Here is a 14,477-nt window from a genome sequence, read left to right as displayed (position 1 = left end):
CTCAATTTGATCCTCTTTCCCTCTCCCTTCTGCTCTCTCCCCCTCCCCTCTCTGCTCTCTCCCCCTCCCATTTCTACTGTAATCTGAGTTGAGAGCTGTTCCCTGCCTGCACACTGTTGCCTGGAAGTGAAGTCAGAACAAGCTAAAATGGCAGATGCTATCTTAAACAAACAGAGGGAGCTTCTATGGCTACTCAGATATGGCAAAGCTTTCTGCAGAATAAATATAGTATCCTAGCTTGCACTATTGTGACTAATCTATTGGCAATAAAATCCATAAATGATATAATAGATGAGTAAATGAGTCTTAGTAGTATATATCATCTTGTTGCTGTTTCTTACATTTGCTTTCGCAACACAAATGTATATCCCAGAAGTTATAGGGAGGCTAACCACACTGGACTCCACTTGGGACTCTGCTGTGATTCACAAAGCAGAGGGGTGATGGCCAAGCAACCCACTGACGGCTAACAGGTTTATAAATATAAGAGCACTGTGGTGGCAATGAGGATTGGTAGGAATAAAATCAACTGCCAAATAACAAACTAATGCTTTTTACGCTAGTTTCCATTAAATGAACCACCCTCCTCTATACTTTATACCCAGGAGTAGATCCCCTAGCTATGTATCTGCTTCCATGGAAATGATCTTTAAATTAGGTTTTATTTTAATTTTGCGCTGGCAAAACTTTGTGGAAAAATTTTGTTTCCAGTAAGTTAGTTTTAATATGCTAGCAAGAAAAGGAAAGTGTCTGAAATCCTTCCATGCCTTCTACCCCCAAAATCCTGCTCAGGCAGGAACAGCCTGGGTCAGGGCCAGAACTAGGGGTAGGTAGAGATCAGTGAATTTTTTCGCCAGGCATGGATTCGCGTCGAAAAATTAATCACGTGGAAATGTTTTTTGTTGCGCGTCAAATTGGGTGTGGTCACGTCAAAAAAACGGCAAAATTGTGCAGACGACAAAAAAATTCACGCAACAAATGTGTTTCTTGGCATTTCGCGAATTTTATGGTGAAGCGAAACAGGACAGATTAGCTCATCACTAGGGGTAAGTAGTAGTTATGAGCAAATTTTTCTCCATTCCCTGAGATTTGCCAAAATATTGAACCAGCATATGGCACACCCTGGTGCTCCCCTGCTGACCTTCCACCCCACATCCGGCTCAGTTAAGTATAAAATATGTGAGGGGGTGGGGGCCCCTGGTGGGGCAGTTCTGCACACCCCAGTCCAACCCTGAATGTGGCCTGTGTTTGGTAGTGCTACATCCAGAATGGGGGCAGGTGAGAGGCATGAGGGATATCCTCTGTGACAATGAGTACAGGGCTCCCTTTTGCTGACCTGCACAGACCATTGCCCTAGGCTGCATATATGGACCTTAAGGAGGCAATTATGTTCCCCATAGCACTCTAGCACTTGTACCAGGGCATTGGCCAATGTGTGTATAAAAAGCATACATTGTTATAATAACTAATATTCATTTATATAGTATACAGTTATGACATCTTAATAACCCCCTGTTTGTATTAATGTATTCTACTGTACAGCGCTGCGTACATAAGTAGCGCTTTATAAATAAAGATATACATACATGACATAGCGTGGACACCAGTGGGAACTCAGATCACCTTACCAAACCCCCTAAGCTTGCTGCTATTTAAGAACATATATTTTAAGTGTAAGTGCCCCTTAAAGTCAAATCAAATATATAAATGTATTTGTGGTTATTAGAAGGTGTTATTTCACATAACAGCCCCTTGAATTTTGCAATACTAACACTTAAATAGCGAGGCAACAGAAGCAGACAAGATTAAGATGAACATATACTTGATCATGTCTGGCAAACTACGTCAAATGGGAGAGACCAAGCTGAGACAGGCAGCACGGATATGCATGTTCTAGGTGCAGACGCAGCCCAAAGTCCCACTCCAATCAAGTGAATAGCAACAGTGTATGTTTAAAGGTGGGCTAAAAAACAACTTGAGATGATATAATCACATAATAAACAGCAACATTCAACCGGCTTATAAATCTGCTCCACGCAGGTACAATCAGCCCCAGGAACAAAATTATTATTATTGCCTTCCCGGAAATAACAAGCAAATTCAACTCTAAAACCAAATGTGCCAACTCCCACGCACGAGAAAGGCGGCTGTAACTCGCTAGTGGCCAGCATGAGGCTGTAACTCCTGTAATAGCAGGAAAGAAAGGAAAAAGAGAGCACGTGTGCCTCCATGAGAACTCAAGGCCTTCAAAGGGTTACTCTAGCAATTATGTTTCTCATGCAAAGGGATTATTCTAGCAGCCCAAACTACCCTGTTAAAAGCTGTGCTGGTACTTTAATGCAGGTACATAATGCTTCTTCTGGGGCCCCTGCTGCCTGCTCACCCGCTGCCAGCCCATTTGCCCCCGCGTGTGTGCACCTTATATGTACTTTTGCTGCGATTGGGGGGCCATGAGGGCAGGGGCCCACGGGTATTTTCCTGCTGACCCAGTCTCTCCCTGGTCTCATCCCATCTGTCTAACAACCCAGAAAAAGTTAAGACATTACATTACAGGGATTCAGCATTTAAATACTTGGATCATAAGATTCAATTCACATACAAATATTCACATGTTTTTCATCAACAGAGTTGTTTGTGACATTACAAGCAGTTACACGGAACTGTGGGGCTTTTTTGGGCAAAAGGGAACACATAGTAATAATGAATTTATAAAAATGCTCAGTTATTCACTGGAGCGTGGAATTCCTTAGGTCAGCGTAAGGTTCTATCCCCTGTTTTCTTTTTTGTTGTCTGCAGGGTTTCAACCTAAGACCTAATACTCTGCAGCTTCCTGCCTCTACTTCTTTCCTAGAGAGGTAAGTTGTAGGTAAAGGCTTCCTTTGTGTTGAAGCCTACTCTTTCCAGTCTGTACCTAGTTCTGCCAGTCGCTCCTAGCTGCTGTGTATTGATAAACAGGTACAGCTTGTTTTAGAGACCTCCCAGCAGAGCATGCCTATATACTGGCAACGGTTCAATGCATGATTAGGGTAAATCCCTTATAATGTCTGCAACAAAAACGTTACAGAGATCATATACACATACCTCCTAACATTTGAAAAACCTAAAGAGGGACAAAAAGAAATGCTGTGCTAATTTTTGTGACCACACCCCCTAAATACCTATCCCATTTACTACATTTGGCAAGTTATTTAAAGTTTGAAAACATTTCTGGGGGTTTAGGGGTCCTTCTATGTGTTATAACAGTATTGCTAAAAAAGGTGAAATTCCCATTTAAGCTGCAAGTCTCAGTTCCCCCAAGAGACCGGTTTATCTTATTAGTTACAATTATATCTAAGTGCAGGTGTAGCTTGTTAACTTTCTGGGCTCTCTGCCAAAAGCCCACTTATTTAATTAAGTGTCAGAAACTTTTTGTAATGAATTGTGTAATGGGTATGAAAGGCTTATTGGAAGGCCATTATAGCTCAGGGCTCTTGTTATATCATTTTCACTGTGTAGCTTAAATTAATTAGTTAAGATTATAGTTAGGCCTGCAGAGTGCTGTAGCTGATGTGCCTTATTTTGAATGTGTGAGGTTGGTGATGAACAGCGTTGTTGTAAGAAAGAGGTTAAAATGGATCCAATCCCCAAAGAAAGGCAAGTAGATATTGTGGGGGTAAGTTTACAGAACCAAACAAAATTTAATTAAAGAATTATCAGAAGCCTTGAGGATTCAGGAATATATCACCATGCAGCTTTTGGGAACTGTACACAGAAATGACGACAGTTGGTATTTGCTGACTGCACAATAGCCAAACAACATTCCACAAATGTGCAACATGGCAATGAATTTATCATGATTTTCCATGCCAAACACCATTTTGCAGTGTGTCAATGACATCAATTAACTTTTTTCAGTTACCCTTGATTTTCTCACTGGTGAGGTTGCCAAACCTTAGGTGTGCAATATCACGCTAATTCGATAGATTGGCCCTAAGGCCAAACGATTGAATCAAATTGGTGGGCATAGGCGCTGTTGGACCAAGGACCGCCTCAATGAAATCAAACCTGCCCAATCAAGATCTGGCCACAGTATAAAATATTGCTCTTTCAATTGCTTTCCAAATTGGGATTCCTCGTGTTGCAGCCAACAATAAATACCCTGCATTCACAGGGAAAGTGTTTCAACAATTTTAGGATATTAGACATGAATTGCATATTGTTTACCATCCACAAACAGCAGGACATTTATTTCCACATACAACTCCTTCTTATACAAAACAAGGCCAGGTCTTGGGTTAAAAATATGACTTTTTTCAGAAAGTGCATATCTTTGTGGATGGGAATGCTAGTGGCTTCAAAAAAGATATTTTGATAAAAAGGTTAGACCCTGTTGGTGACTCCATATTGTTCCATGACATTAGGAAAAGGGAGCCTTCTTTAACCTCATCTCAGAGAAGCACTTAAACATTGTACACAAAGCAAATCTCTCTGTTTCTTATTAAAATGACTCAAGTAAAAGGCAAACCAGTTCAGTGGTACCATATGAACCAATTAAAAAGCGCATAATGCGTCATTTTTTACAGAAAGATGAAATGCTACAGTTCTGGGAAAAGATGCAGCACATAAGAGAGATTAGAAGAAAAATTCAGAATAACGACATTGATTGCTATCCTGATTTTAACATTAGCGTGGAATAATGCACAAATGTGTTATGTAATAAGACACTCATGAAGAGTATTAATAGCAACCGCTATAAAGATCCATTCACTGGCTACAGTGACAGAAGGCAGAAATTGAACACAGAAACAGAATTAAATGCAACCATTAGTCTGGGTATTGGCACAAAATGTTCTATGGTTAACTCCACTGAAAACAGAGTCGTGGGCCTAAAGCTTCATGGGTAATCATAGAATGTAAGTATCAAATACATCATACTCACTGATAAACCTTCATAGTGGATATTTCCAGTTGGTATTTCATTGCATGAAATCAAATGGACCAGTATCTCCTAGGAACCTAGAATAAAAATACATACAGAAAGAAATTTCATACCAATTCAAAACAAACTCACGTGTTTGAGGTGTAAGAAAGAAATGTCCACACACAGAACCAATGTTCCCCAGTGGGTTGCACAAGCATTTTGTACAAAAATGTAAGACATTTACAAGCTTGTAAAGGGGTGGAAAAGAATGTTAGATGAATTTTGGGGTAATTTGTCATTTTGGACACTAAGTGGAGCTAGTGGGTCATGTAAAAAGTTGTTGTAGTTACCATGTACGGGCCTGAGCTGGAAGAGTTTCATAGAGTTTTTGGTAAAATTCCAGGAGGGTGGAGTCTAGGAAGGGGTATAATAGGGGGAGTGTCAGAGGAAATTGAGAATGCACCATGGGAAGAAGGTCCATGCGGGAAGTTATCTGACCAGCAGAGGCAACCCAAACAGGAAGAAGTAGCTAGCTGAGGGCCTAGCTTGTGTAATAGCACACTATAGTAGTTTAAGATGAGATAGAATAGTTAGAATGGGCAGTTGAAGTCCCATCAAGGAGTAAAGGTGGACATACACGTTACAGTTATGATATTTACTGCGACCATTGGTTCGTACCCTCCACTGATGTTTAGGGCTGAATCATCAGATAAGGAGGTAGAAACATTTCTACCCCATCTGTCAATTCAGCCCTAAACACATGCTTTTGTTCGGGCGCTTCAACGGCGCCCAGTCAACATTTTTTATTCCACCTGATCGACAAGACGACCAGTATCCAAGGCTTTTGCGATATCTGCCGTCTCTTGATCCACCATACACGCACCCTGTTAAAGGAGGCATTAAAACATTTTTTGGATGTTGCAACTCTCAGCACCCTTAGTGTGGGTAACAGTAACCTTAGCGTGGGTAACAGTAATTAGGAGGCAATTACTGCCTACAAGTTTCTGTTCTTTTAGATTTCTTAAAATAATTACTCCAAAAAGACATATGTGCCTCTAAACCATCCACTTGTACAATTCATGTAACAGACATAAAATATTCATGCTCTCAAACAAAAACTGTAAAGCAAGCGATTATAATCATTAATGTTCAAGGAAGAGCATGGACTGATGGAAAGTAATGGAATCTGGGATATCTCTTTGGAATAGAGCAGATATAACAATCGTGACAAACTTGGGAAGATCATAAAACAGAAATTGCTGGAACCTGTACTTGACTCCCAATTAACATTAGAGGATAACAAAATGGTCACTGAATATAACATACACATACAGTACATGAGAATCAACTCAACACATTAATAACTTGGGCTCAGCAAACTTGAACTTTGAACTTGAACTTACTTTGATTTTATTCCAGATGATGACATTTTGAAATGGCTGGGACCATGGGCAACATCACAAACCTTGGTAAAAAAAACACTGAGATTACCCAAACTTGCTTCAAACACACTCTCTGGGCAGGGTATTAGAATTCAACTGCACTATGACAATGAAGGGAAGTCTCCCTGGGTCTCGTGCTGTTCTAAAGAGAGGGAGGATTATGTCTGTCATTGTCATGTCTTTCATACTGTAGAATCTACATGTGGACTTGTCCCAGTGGACTAGAGGGCATTGAAAGATATGGTGGATGAACAATAGTCAAAAACCTGTGCTGTGAGACTGACACATTGGCACAGGGATAACTTATGCATTTTCATGGGTCTTACCGAATTCAAATTTTTGTCTTATAAGATTTTGAAAATGAATGGCCATACTGTGCACCCACACTCTGTTTACCAAAACATTAGAAATTTTCAGATACAATGTAAATATGAAGAGGAATTCAAACAATTAATCCCACAATTTACAGTTCCCATACCCCTTCTGACCCTAAATGTACATATACTTACAACAGACCAACATACATATCATTCAAAGTGAAAAGATACTAAACAACTAAAAAAAAGGCAACCAAATCTCATGGAAGCGCCTGGTGGGATCAAATATACAATGCATAGCAACATCCATTAACTTTGCATAACATTTCATCCTTTTTCAGACTTTGAATACATTTCTGGGACTGCTACTACAAAGTATTTTGCAGAATAAACACAACTTTAGGGACTGTTGAAAATATTGTCTATAACAATGCAGAGGGTTCCATTTGTGGACTTGTTTGCCACTGGGGAGGGATGGGGCTGTATAATTTTTTTTTATAAATAGGAGTCATTTATTCTCATTAATATCAAAGAGCCAGGTAAAAACCTACTAAAAGATGCAGGTGCAGTGAGGGAGAAGCAAACTTTTTCACCGAGGTTTTTTTTGTGGATCTGCACTAACATTTCTCCATTTGGTCTGTTTCGCTGGGGGGATAAAGTGCCCAGCAGTTGCCAACTTTCTACCCCATGCCTTCCACATCTGCTGTTGCTCTGGAGAGACAGCTTCTTCAACCTGAAATGCAACATTTCTGGCCTGAGCAACTGGGAGAAGCTAGTGTTGGACTGGAAGAGGAAGGGCACACCGGAACCCTGAGCAAAGGACCCACTCCCCCCCCAGCTAAAGGCCCACTGTATCTGCACTGCTCCCAATGATTACTGTAGCCACCAGCACAGAGAATTACCACAGTATATTATCACCTAACTCATTTTGACTCCCTAGTGCTGCACCACACATCCTACCCATATGCTCAGACTGGTGGCGCCCAACAGTACAGGGGCCCAGTGGTATGTAACACTGGGTATTCTTAAACAGAATATTGCTGTTGTAAGTACTAAGGGCCGCCTCCTGAGATCATGGTGCACACAAACAAGCCAGGGCACACATACATGCTAGGCCACATCAGCCAATGAATGGACAGGGTTCTGCCTTTTGCTCCTACACTACTTCCTGTTACTTTACTAATTATTTCTGGTCATGTGATCTCTGAGGGAGCACACAGCCCATCACTAAATGGTGGCTCAAGAGAAAAGAAGCAAAATGACAAAAGTTTTTAACATTGAAAGAACTAATTTGCACATAGCATATAAAGGAAGAATGTGACATTGTTAATAGTTGCATCCTACTATCCAATTCATGTTAAACAGTTGTCCCGGGGAAGTGAGGATATGACATTACACGCTAAAAGGTTTGACCATAACGATGGTGATATTAAAAGTTCCTGTCATAAACCATGTTGAGACTGAGTGGTTACATGATCTTAAAGTGATACTGACACCAGAAATCAAACCTTTTTTATAACATTGTCATAACATTGCCTTTGCATGCTATTTATAATTTTGCCATAAAAGTATTTGTCCAAGCTTTTACATTCCCTATCTGTCCTCCATGTTCCTCTATGAGGGGGCTGCCATATTTGTCCAGCAGGATGCCGTTAGCATTAGAAGCTGTAACTGGCAGGCTGAGAAGGGACAGTCAGGCTGGCAAAACAGTCAGGTTTTGGGATTTCAAGTAACAATTACTTACAAAAGCAGCCCTATCCGTAAAAAATGATCAACACGACCTATAGGCAACTTTTTATGTAGATTCATATTTTAAAAAGTTGTTTTTTCATGTCAGTATCACTTTAAAGAGATACGGACACCAGAAATTGAAGCCTTTTTACAACCCTTATAAACATGCTATTTATAATTTTGCCATTAAATCTATTTACCCAATGCTTTTATATTATCTATCTGATCCCCCATGTTCCTCTATGAGGGGGCGGCCATATTTGTGCAGCAGTAGGCCATTAGCATTAGAAGCTATAACTGACAGGCTGAGAAGGGACAGTCAGGTTGGCAAAACAGTCAGGTTTAGGGACTTCAAGAAACAATTAGTTACAAAAGCAGCCCTATCAGTGAAAAATGATCAACATGACCTATAGGGAACTTTTTACATACATTAATATTTTGATGAGAAGTTTTTAGTGTCAGTATCACTTTAAGGGAGAACACACGGATCTACTAGTAGCAGAAACTTGTCATGTCTACAAATATAGACAATGCTGATCATTTACTGTGTTTTAGCAGAAGCAATTCGCAGTATTGTCTATGGCAGGGTATTTTTTGCCATTTAGTAGCCATGACAAGTAGCTGCTACTAAGTAGCTCCGTGTGTCTTCACCCTAAAATTCTACCTTCATATATTGTGCAAAAGCAATAACCTTTAGAATTGTACTTGCTAGATTGTGGACTTTTACTTGCTGTATTAGGATTTATGGTTTATATATTGTTTTTGCCTAATAGTAGTATTACATATTAATATAGATATTGTCAATAATAGTAAATGATCAGTTTTGGAGGTGGAAGCTGTTGTTTGAAAGATATATCAATACGTGTATAATTTTTAAATTGGAATGTATATATTTTTTATTTATTCTTTTCTGTGACTGTGTGTATTCATTTTGAGCATAAACTGTCTTTCTTTTGCAGTGCTGGTGTAGTTTTCCTTGCCAAATGTCCCTTGTAGGACTTATAGTTAGAATATTGTTATTTGCTAATATTAGTATTCCATATTTATATTGATATTGTCATTAAAAATAAAGGTACACTTTGGGTATAGTGATGCCCAAGCACATGGGTTTGAGTAGCTGGGGTAGGACCTCAGATGGAAGATGTAGGGTTTCCCCTGAGTGGTATCAATGTGAGCTAGCTCACTGAACACATTGTAATGTATGTTGGATCCAAGTAGCTCAGGTCAGAAATATGTCTAATAAGGTTTTATGGGATATGCACAGCATATTGAACTGACTTTTGCTTCACTACAGAGAGATGATAAGGAGAATTCCATCAAATACTTTACACCTTGTGCTATTAATGAGAAAATTGGTAGACTTACCATTGAAATTTTCTTTTCCATTAGTCCGTAAGGCAGCACACCAAGGGTTAACTCCCGCTCCCCCTGATAGGACAGGTAGCACAAAAAAATATTAGCCAGCCTTTAAAACAACCCCTTAACCCCTCCCCCAGCATGTTATTTTCCTAGCCAACCAACACAATGACAAAAGCACTGTTTGCTGACACACAATTTTATTTACAGGGAGGGATATTGTTGTGCTGCCTTACGGACTAATGGAAAAGAAAATTTCAATGGTAAGTCTACCAATTTTCTCATTCCATTACATCCTACAGGCAGCACACCAAGGGAAATTGCTAGCTTTCCTAAACGGGAGGGTCATGTCTCTCTTGGAGAACTGCTTGCAGTACTTTAGTGCCAAAGGCTGTGTCACATGCCGACAAGATGTCTAGTCTGTAATGCTTTGCAAATGTATGCAGACTGGTCCAAGTCTTCGCACTACAAATATCCTAAGGTGATGCGAATGGCCATTCTGCCTTGGATGTTGCCATGCCTCTTGTAGAATGAGCATTAATCATTTCTGGAGGTCCACTATCCTCCAACACATAGGTTGTCTTAATCGTTTATTTAAGCCACCTAGCAATTGATGATTTGGAAACTTTATTTCCTCGGTTTCTTCCATAAAACAGGACACAGAGATGATCTGATTTTCTGAGCTGTCTGGTCCTCTCCAGATACATACTCAAATAGCTCTTCAAATCAAGACTTTGGGTTCAGGGAAAACTGGAAGATTGATAACTGCATCTGCACACCATGATGTTGGTACTTTCGGTATGAAGAAAGGCAGAGTTCTTAACACACTTCATCTGAAAGAAAAAATGATATATGGCTCAGAAGCTCCCAAAGCCTGAATTTCACCTATCCTCCTTGCTGATGTAATTGCCATCAGAAACACCACTTTGGGGGTTAACATCTTTAAAGACACCTCTTGCACAGTTTCAAAGGGAGACATACACAATCTGTTAAGGACAAATTTGAGGTCCTAAGGAGGCCTAAATGATTTAACATGTGGTCAACTTTCTGGTAGCTGTCAGAAATCTTTTCACCAAAGGATCTAGGAATAGCCTCATTATTTAGGTGAGCTGATAAGGCAGACACGTGTACTTTCAAAGTGCTTGGTTGTAAACCTCTCTCAAATCCATCTTGGAAGAATTGTAATATCTGTGCGATTCCTTTGTCAAGTGATGATACACCCTTCTGAGAGCACCACCTATTGTATACATTCCAGATCCTTTTGTATGGCAAGGATCTTGATTCCTTCCTTGCTAGTAGTAAGGTTTCCACCATTTCTTTAGGTAGACCCTGTTCCACTAATGTTGTGCGTTCAACATCCAGGCTGTCAACTTGAGTATCTCCTGATCTGGAAATTCCACTCCTTTCTGAGATATCAGATCTCTCCTTAATGGAAATCTCCAGTAATTGCCCCTGGATAGGAGTAAAAGCTCTGGGTACCATGACCTCCTGGGCCAACTCGGTATAATAGCTTGCTTGATCCTGCTTCACTTTCTTGATTACCTTCTGAACCATGGGCACTGGAGGAAACACATACAGTATGCTAGTTGAAATTTCCAGGGTATAGAGAAAGCATCCAGAAAGGTTGGTCTGTCCATCTGGTAAAGTGAGCAGAATCTTTTGCATTTGCGATTCTTCCTGGTCGCCATCAGATCTATCCGAGCAGGGCCACATAACTCTATTATCTGTTGGAAGATCTCCTGATTCAGAGACCACTCCCCTGAAACTAACTTCTGTCTGCCGAGTCGATCTGCCCAACAGTTGCTCACAGCTCTTATGTGAATTGCTGTAATGTGCGACAATCTTTTCTGCGACCAGACCATGGGCACATAATTTGGGCAGCTTTTTTGATCTCAGTGGTGGCTTATCAGAACCTCTGTGGAACAAATTTTGTCCTGAAAGGCTCTCAGCGCTTTCCATACTGCTTTGAGTTCTCTGTAGTTTGACGATGCTGTTCTCGTCTTCCAAGACCACAGCCCTTGCGCAGTATGTTTCCTCAGATGTGCCCCCCAACCCTGGAGGGATGCATCTGTTGTTATCACCACTGGGTATGTTGGGAGAAAAGTCTTTCCCCTGTTCAAATTGGGCAGGTGAGTCCACACCTTAACGATTTCTTCAATTTTTCTGTAATTCCCATGGTCTTGTGCATGCCTGAAATCTTCCGATTCCATGCTGCTAGGATATGTGACTGAAAATATCTCATCCCGGCTTTGGCCTATGGCACTGCCTCTATTGTCGTTGTCAAGAGACCCAAAGCTTTCATTGCTTTGTGAATAGTAATTGTCTTGCTCTTGATTATCACCTTCACTGCTTAAATAATTTTACTGACTTCTGTTGAGGAAGGAAATTTTCATGCACTGGGTATTTGATGTAAAATTCCCAAATTTTTACCGAGGTTGATGAATGCGAGCTCGATTTTTCTCTGTTCAAAAGCCAGCCATGCACCTCCAGAGTATTTAGCATCTGCTGCAGATGTCTCTCCATTTCCTCGGTGCTTGATGCTTTCAGCAACCAATACTCTCAGTAAGGTATGATGTAAATGCCTTCTTCTGTAGTGACCCATAGGGTTAAATGGTCCCTATGTCTTTAAATCCCTACAGGTTCAGTTCCCTTAGTTGTTGGGCAGAAGGGAATGTATCCAAGTAAGTTCCTTAACATATGTATGCTATTGGTTAGAAGGTATGGTGACCACTTCCTGCCTCACTTTGGTATAGTGCTGGGAGAGGAGCGGCACCTTCCTGTTTGCTTCCATCTGAGGGACAGGGTGGGTGTGCTGGGAGCCCAGGACATGGGCCCAGGCCCAGTGAAGTGGGGGACAGGGCCCCGTGAATGAGGCATTAGATAGTGGCAAGTGTAGCTCCCTTTATCGTACCACTCTAGGGGTGTAAGACAGTTAGGGTTGAGCTAGAATGAGCAGATTCTGAGCTCCTTCATAGGCCTGACAGTTGGAGGTATCTCTTCCAGGCTACATTGCCTGTAGTGTCGGGATCCAAGTGAGTAGGGAATCAGGATAGAGAATTCCCTGAGGGATCCACTACGGGGTGTGTCGCAGAGGTGAAGTGAGATTCCTGCCAGGTCTGTACTCAGGGGAGTGTCAGTCTGTATTACACTCGGTATGTGGTATTGCCTGTACCACTGGCCCCTGAAGCTGTATTGTGAGTACACCCTGCGGATGTTTAATAAACACTTATTTTGTTATTTGCAAGAACCTCTGGCGCCCTCTGGTTTCATTTTTCTGCATAGCAGCAAGAGAGTGGTAGTTGCACAACACCCTCACCTTCCTCTTCCCCCTAGCGAAGGCCCATTCTGGGTAAGAGAGTACAGTGTAACCCATGTTCTACTGGTACTAGTCCGCGAAGGCAGCTATTGAGCTGAAATAGAAGTTACACAATGATCTCGGTAAAGACCCTTGGCACTGATGTTATTCCAAAAGGCAACGCTCTGAACTGAAAGCGTCTGAGATTTCTTTCCAGGAACACTGCAACTCTTAGGAACTTTCTGCTTTGCTTGTGAATAGGAAAGTGTAGATATGCATCCTTCAAGTCGATAGTGACCATCAAATCTTTCTTGTTAACATCAGCAGCTGATACTGTAGCCTGCTACATTTCTTCAAAAATTTGACATCACACTCCTGAACCAATCAATGAAACATTCTGACTGTCGTGCTTGATCTTCCCTTATAGCAGTTCTCATGCATGCCATACACATTTTTCTGCACATGATCCTCTGGCAAGTGTTGTTCACACACCATACAACATCTGTGCTTCAATTTCTGTGTCTTCTTAGCAGGAGACCTAGACCTCTAAAAAGGCATAGTACAATAACAAGAATCAATATGAATTAATAAGACTTCCATATACCTTGCCTTTGGAGAAACACAGACGGCTTACACAATCAGATCCTCAGATGCAGTGTCCGGAGTCACAGAAGGGAAAAAAATATTTGCAAAACAACCAGACTGCCTAGCAGAAAGCGCATCTCCCCAGCCGAAAGTATGTAAAAATACCTTTTCTCTTGATCCACGCCGGTCGAAATGCCGGTGCAAAACTCCTTGTACCCTTCTTCCTGGTGTGCACATGTAAGGGCGGAAGTGACATCACACCATGCTTCTGCCTGTATTCTTCCTGCTTCAGCATGTCCTGCTGCCCTCAGTTTCCCAGCAACTGGAGAAACTTTGGCAAGCACAATGGATCGCCTCCACTTCCAGCGATCCTCTGCCTAGGAACCTCCATTCCCCCGGGGTCTCACCCTAAGGTAGTCCCCAGTAGGGCCATCAGACTCCTAGAAGTCTGGATCTTCATCCTCTTCACTACCATGTCCTCAGGTAGGACAGGAAAAAAACATGCTGGGGGAGGGGTTAAGGGGTTGTTTTAAAGGCTGGCTAATATTTTTTTGTGCTACCTGTCCTATCAGGGGGAGCGGGAGTTAACCCTTGGTGTGCTGCCTGTAGGACGTAATGGAATGTATATTGGCTAAAATCCTACCAGAATTGCTTAAAGCAGTGATCCCCAACCAGTGGCTCATGAGCAACATGAGGTGTAATTGCCAACAGAGCCTTCTGTAGGCTGCCAGTCAACATATGGGCTATCAAATAGCTAATTATAGCTCTTAGTTGCCCCAGGAACTTTTTTCATGCTTGTGTTGCTCCCCAACACTTTTTCCATTTGAATGTGGCTCACGGGTATAAAAGGT

The 14,477-nt window shown here is 41.4% G+C and overlaps 1 long non-coding RNA gene across 3 annotated transcripts in view; it reads right to left on the bottom strand.

Annotated features, from left to right (window-relative positions):
* LOC105946975 overlaps window positions 1–13,871 on the bottom strand; it is a 49,348-nt gene extending 35,477 nt beyond the window's left edge. For 2 of the 3 annotated variants that reach the window (XR_004222417.1, XR_004222416.1), the window contains exons 1-4: window positions 13,792–13,871; window positions 9,756–9,818; window positions 6,304–6,365; window positions 4,919–4,995 (exon numbers count right to left, since the gene is read on the bottom strand). This is a non-coding gene — a long non-coding RNA (uncharacterized LOC105946975). The remainder of the gene's footprint in view (window positions 1–4,918; window positions 4,996–6,303; window positions 6,366–9,755; window positions 9,819–13,791) is intronic. The other variant, XR_004222418.1, reaches the window with a different exon arrangement.
* Window positions 13,872–14,477: the final 606 nt, after the last annotated feature.

The sequence above is a fragment of the Xenopus tropicalis genome, chromosome 4, assembly GCF_000004195.4.
Source record: "Xenopus tropicalis strain Nigerian chromosome 4, UCB_Xtro_10.0, whole genome shotgun sequence".
Classification (NCBI taxonomy): Eukaryota; Metazoa; Chordata; class Amphibia; order Anura; family Pipidae; genus Xenopus; species Xenopus tropicalis.
This window is presented reverse-complemented; position numbering and strand designations above follow the sequence as displayed.